At 43.7% G+C, this 6009-nt stretch overlaps 1 long non-coding RNA gene across 1 annotated transcript in view; it reads right to left on the reverse strand.

The window, feature by feature from the left end:
• LOC144889762 (uncharacterized) overlaps positions 1 to 2100 on the reverse strand; it is a 7134-nt gene extending 5034 nt beyond the window's left edge. Inside the window, exons 1-2 of the long non-coding RNA XR_013622056.1 lie at positions 2044 to 2100; positions 1147 to 1206 (exon numbers count right to left, since the gene is read on the reverse strand). This is a non-coding gene — a long non-coding RNA (uncharacterized LOC144889762). The remainder of the gene's footprint in view (positions 1 to 1146; positions 1207 to 2043) is intronic.
• Between the last annotated feature and the right edge of the window lie 3909 nt (positions 2101 to 6009).

Below are 6009 nucleotides of genomic sequence, written 5' to 3' on the forward strand. Positions count from 1 at the left end.
TGTGACGACTGTCATCAAACGGAAAAGTAATATATCTTAACGGAAAAGAAAAAGCGATTTTTAATACATGTCGACATGTTGCCGTCTGTGTCATGTTGGGCGGTGTATGATACATCATGACGCGATTTTTAAAAATATATCTCTGCATTTTCCCGCGTGTGTGTGAATGTTCTCAATTATTGCTGACACCGAGTCTAAAAGCATCGATAAAAATGAAATCAGATGGTGAGTTAGATTGGAGATAAAGGCGTGAGAGAGACTCAATGGCCTTGAAGTTACAGGCCTTTGTTACAGGTTACTTTCATTGGATTTTCTTCACGTTTTTTTTCAACCGAGTCTAAAACTATGTTAGCGACTGTGAAAAATGAAATGATATATCGAATTTGATTTGAAATAAAACTGGGAGAGAGATCAAGACACCACGGGCCTACAAAACAGGCCTCAAAGCTATGCGAGTTAATAAAATGGTGGATATTTGTTTGTATGAAGTCTCTCCCAGAATTTGTTTTTGAAGCCCCTCCTAGAATGGGTGGAGCTACTCTCTCAACGGAGTAAGCCACACCCCCGGACAGACGGATCACCGACGCCTATTATAATATAGATAATATTGCACAAAGCATTCGTTGCGTCCTTTTTTATGGATCAAATATTTGCAAACGAAGATTAATATTTTGATATGTCTGGTTGAAGTGGTATTCCGTGTATCACATCCCTCTCCTCAGATCAGGTGCCTCCTGACGCTTGTCATTTGCACTTCTCGATGGACATTCTTACAACCATAAACGTAATCTTCTTCTTCAGATACCTTTCCGTTATTTTGGCGTCTGGCTGTGGAAACAGGTGTGGCACAAGGTTTTCACGAATGGGTTGACCAATTGTTTTGTTGATTGGCAGGAATTTGTCATTTGTTCAGGGTACCTGCGATAATATGTCAACTCTTTACAAGAGACACGTCAACCCAGGTTAAACAACTCAGTGGAATCACTCAGCCCTGAAACCTCCAAACAATGGTACAGAAAATATTTAAAGAACAACATGTGATCAAGATACGACAGGGAGAGCTTGAATTTCCTTAAAGGAATACCATTTCTATTGCGAGCACATTTCATGTCAGGTCATTCCAAAGGGATGTTTTCTCTTACTTACCCGTCAGGTGCAATGTCATCACAACACGTGTTCTTCTTATCATGTTTGGTAAACTTTTGCCTAGGTTGAAAAAGATTGAAAAGTCAGTTTCTTCTACATTTGTTGCAGTCGATATATCCTCAAACTAGAGGTTCCAGGGAACCTGAACTCAACTGGTCTATATCAATATGGTTAGAATATGCATAATAGAACCACAAACTACATAGTTTATATGTGCTAAAGAGGTACAGTAACGTTGAAGGTATCTCATGTTTAAACAGGAAACTAGAAAAAATTAAGTTTTAAGTGAGGCATGAAAAGTAAAACTACAATTACTTTTCTCAGATTTCAAACTTGAATTTATTTAGAAAGACTTGGTCAAACAATATACAACAAAACAACAACAACCACCTTTAGAGGCCATTTGCCCCGCTATAGCAGGGGTTGGCCTTTTTCGGGTACCGTGGTCCCCATTTTGAAGCATACCATGTATGGTATTGAATCAAGACATGTTGAATATTTCAATAGATGTATGTGTTCAACAGGGTTTAAGTATTCATTCATCAAATCCCCACCTCCTCACACACACACACATAGTCATTATTCATTGATTGACTGGTGACAAATGGACTAGTGACAAAAATTGATTTTTCAATATGGCCACCCTGCCGCGCCCATTTTTGGGCGTGCAACGCCCAAATGCAATCCCAAACTAGTTTACGTCTGAAAGATGCTGCATAACAAGTTTCATCAAATTTCATCAACATTTGTGACTTTTAGAGCGTAGACGTCAAATTGTTTACAGACGACAGACAGACAGACAGACAGACACTGGGTGTCCACAAAAACTCAGCTGGACATAGTCCAGTTTAGTTAACAAGTTAAAAAAGTCAAGAGGAGGAAAATGAAATTATTTACTTCAGACGCTTCCAACAACTGCTTTTCTTTGTCTTCGATGGTAAAGACTTGTTCATCTTTGGTTCCCTGCAAAAGAACAGAACTCTTCATCCACAACCGAGTACAAATGTGCTAAATCGGATATCATATACATTCTCCATCTCAACAACTTACAAAATAATGTCCCCTCCAGTAAACATCACGTAAAATATAACAATGTGGGCAAAGGTGTACAAAAGAAAACATTAAAAAAACCCATGATTTGATAAAGACGGGCGGACGGACAAGTGAATGAGTAATCGATGCGTTTCAGATTTGGACAAGCGTTACGCCAATGTCCCCCGGCGGTGAAGTGATGTGAGCTGACAAAGTGGAAGACGCAAGGCGGCCATCTTGAATTTTGACGTGGCGACCCAATTTTCAATAGCGATCTCCCTCATGCGTAGATACACCCACACACCAGATTAGAAGTTCGTAGTTCGTTTATTTTTCAAGATATTTCCCTCACAAGGTTCAGACATATATATGGTGGCGGCCATCTTGGATTTTGATGTGGCGACCCAATTTTCAATAGCGTTCTTCCTTATGCCTACATACACCCACACACCAGATTAGACGTTGGTACTTCGCTTATTTTTCAAGATATTCCGCTCACAAGGTTCAGACATACATGGCGGCGGCCATCTTGGATTTTGACGTGGCGACCCAATTTTCAAAAGCGTTCTTCCTTATGCATAGATACACCCACACACCAGATTAGAAGTTAGCAGCCGGCGAAGCCGGTGTTGTGAATGAACGCGTACGTATTATATTGAAAAACCAGATTTTGCTGGATCCTTTGAGAATTTCGAAGCTTTGACGCACCAAATCACTCAATGGAGGCCGCCAACTTGCGGATGCGGAAGTATGCATAAAAAATTGCGAAAAAGTTCAATAGGAGTTTGTTTCACCCGTCTTTGTTTGATTCACCATCTTATGCACCTCTAATTTGTAATTAAAATACTTCAACACCAACCTCGTTCCCCGGGCCCTGGTTATCTTCAACGAAAATCGTCACCAAACACCGGAACCAATGAGATTCGAGCATTTGAAAAAATATATTTCAAAAACCAAATCGCTCCATGGAGGCTGCCATCTTCCGGATGCGGAAGTATGCATAAAAAATTGAGAAAAATTCAATAGGAGTTTGATTCACCCGTCTTTGTTTGATTCACAATCTTATACACCTCTAATTTGTAATTAAAATACTGATACGGTTTTGAGATTTGTAAATATGACATCATTGAAGGTTAAACGTTTGCCCCCCATAGTTAGTCCACAAGCAACACGTCGGCCCACTTAGAGTATTAGTTATGTCATAGTATGTGTAATAGTAGGCCATTTCCCTAGTAATATCTGCGTTGTGTAAAGAAATGAGCTTAGGTCCCTTTCATCTTTGCGCCACCCCCCAATTCCATCATGGGCATAATCGATCCTGCGCCCCATTTGGCATCCCTCAATTTGTTATGCTTTGGCTACCCGCAGGTTGTTATGCTTTGGCTGCCAGCAGCGTTCGCTGCCCTTTGTTCGCTCCAACTAGCCCAGTGACACGAGGTAGGCCTGAAAAAAGGGAGGAGCGTGGGGTCGGGGTGTGGCAGAGTCGAGGAGCACGTCAGAGGCGATGACGGTAAGGGCCATCAGCCAACCAGGGCTCCGAAGGCATGGCGTGATAGGGCGTGGTGAAGAACGTCTGGTGAGTTCCAGAGGGTTCCAAGGGCGTGGCAATAAAACCCTTTGCGCGAGGCCCCCACCTGAGATGAGAAGGGATGCGTGGTGTTGAATTGAGTTGAGAAGGGAGAGGCGCTTGTGAGTGTTGAACGAGATGAGAAGGGATGCGCGGTGTTGAATTGAGTTGAGAAGGGAGAGGACTCGTTACCACGACTCGGAGAACTCGCATGAAAGGACTTGCACGAGAGAGATCCCTTGATTGAAAAGCGCATTGTTAGCACCTATTCGCTTATTACGTACGCGGCCGCAGCCGCCAGTGTAACCGCCTGAGCCCAGCCCTACCGTTCGCCCTATAATTATCCCGTGCGCGCCAACGACACGCGGAGAGGCCTGGCCGCTGCATTCATCTACTTCGCGGTGCGAGCTGGGGCCCGGAGGAAGAGATGCCTGGACGCCATCCCTGGATGTGCTGACCTGTTCGTCTGCAAACCCCGTGTGAGTGTGTCTGAGTGTGAATGGGCCCGTTTGTCCAGGGAATAAGTATAAGACTGTTTAAGGACTGCACTGTGTCTTCTTCTGCTGAATCATTGTACATCGTGTAAATAAATCTTGTTATTCCTTTTCTTCCAAATTCGACCGTTTCTGTGATTTCCATCATAGGGTAAGTGTGGCACGATTAAGAACCGCTTGGATCGGGATCTAGTCATTGCTAACGGCTCGGGTCACGGGTTCGCTACCGCTAGGCGTATCCACCAAAACCCGTGATTCGTGCGGGGCTTATTTCCTCGTTTCTGGGCAGCGCGAGTAATTAGGTATTAGTGATTAGTCCTATGACCCTACTTCGCGCTGTCCGGGAAGGACGTCATAGGTCCCGGGTAACGTCGGCTAGTCAAAGACAAGGGGACTAATCCCCCTTTGGTAAGGGGAAAAGGCCGGCGCTGAGATCCGCAACAATACTTTAAGACCAACCTCGGTCCCCGGGCCCTGTTTATCTTCAACGAAAATAGTCACCAAACACCGGAACCAATGAGATTCGAGCATTTGAAAAAATATTTCAAAAAAGCTTATTACCACGTTTCGGAGGCTGAAAACGGCGTCAAATATTCAAAAATTGACGAAGATTTATTTTTTAGAAATCTCGCGGCCGTAGGGGATAGTTTTTCACGGTCGGAAATATCCGAAGTTGAGACGAGATTCACCGAATTAATCAAGAAGGAAATTTTATAAATTTTAATCTCATCCAGAATACAAATGGTGTCATTTTGAACTAGGTACGGTACCTACTACACCTACCTACTACCAACTACCTAACCTACTGATGCCATAGTGATGGGTAAAATAGTGGCAAGAGGCTTTGGCTTCGCCGGCTCATTGCGGCTTTGCAGTAGGGTACTAGTAGTTTGTTTATTTTTCAAGATATTTCGCTCACAAGATTCAGACATATATGGTGGCGGCCATCTTGGATTTTGACGTGGCGACCCAATATTCAATAGCGTTCTTCCTTATGCAGAGATACACCCACACACCAGATTAGAAGTTAGTAGTTCGTTTATTTTTCAAGATATTTCGCTCACAAGGGTCAGACATATATGGTGGCGGCCATCTTGGATTTTGACGGGGCGACCCAATTTTCAATGGCGTTCTTCCTTATGCCGAGATACACCCACACACCAGATTATAAGTTGGTACTTCGCTTATTTTTCAAGATATTCCGCTCACAAGGTTCAGACATACATGGCGTCAGACATACATGGCGGTGGCCATCTTGGATTTTGACGTGGGTTGAACCCACACACCAAATTGGAATTCGGTCCTTCTCTTACGCATGCACGTACGCACGCACACACGGACAGAGGGGAAAACCATAGTCCCCCTTTCGCTCCGCGGTGCGACGGGGGACAAAAAGACCCCGCTGAGTTACATCCAACACATAAAATAACCCTGGAGTCCAGATATTTCCACAGTGATCGCTTCGTTAGGTTACCAATCCTCGTACCAGGGGAAAGGGAGATAGCTTTGTGATTGTGGTTCAAACCTTCCCCATTGTTCTCTTCCTCATTCCAAAACCTTCATTTTTCCTCTCCGCATTCGAACCTCATTTCCAAACTCGAATTTACCGACACCTGTACTTGAACTGACCGCCATTTTCAAGCACTAATTCTCAAACCCTTATTTCCCGACACCGGATTCGAACCCCCCTTCTCAAATCACATCACCTCATAATTGTTTCCACCTTCTCACATCTGGGTAATGGAAAAGCTCCTCACATTCTGGTAACCC

Source organism: Myxine glutinosa, chromosome 1, assembly GCF_964187855.1.
Source record: "Myxine glutinosa chromosome 1, kmMyxGlut1.1, whole genome shotgun sequence".
Taxonomy (NCBI): Eukaryota; Metazoa; Chordata; class Myxini; order Myxiniformes; family Myxinidae; genus Myxine; species Myxine glutinosa.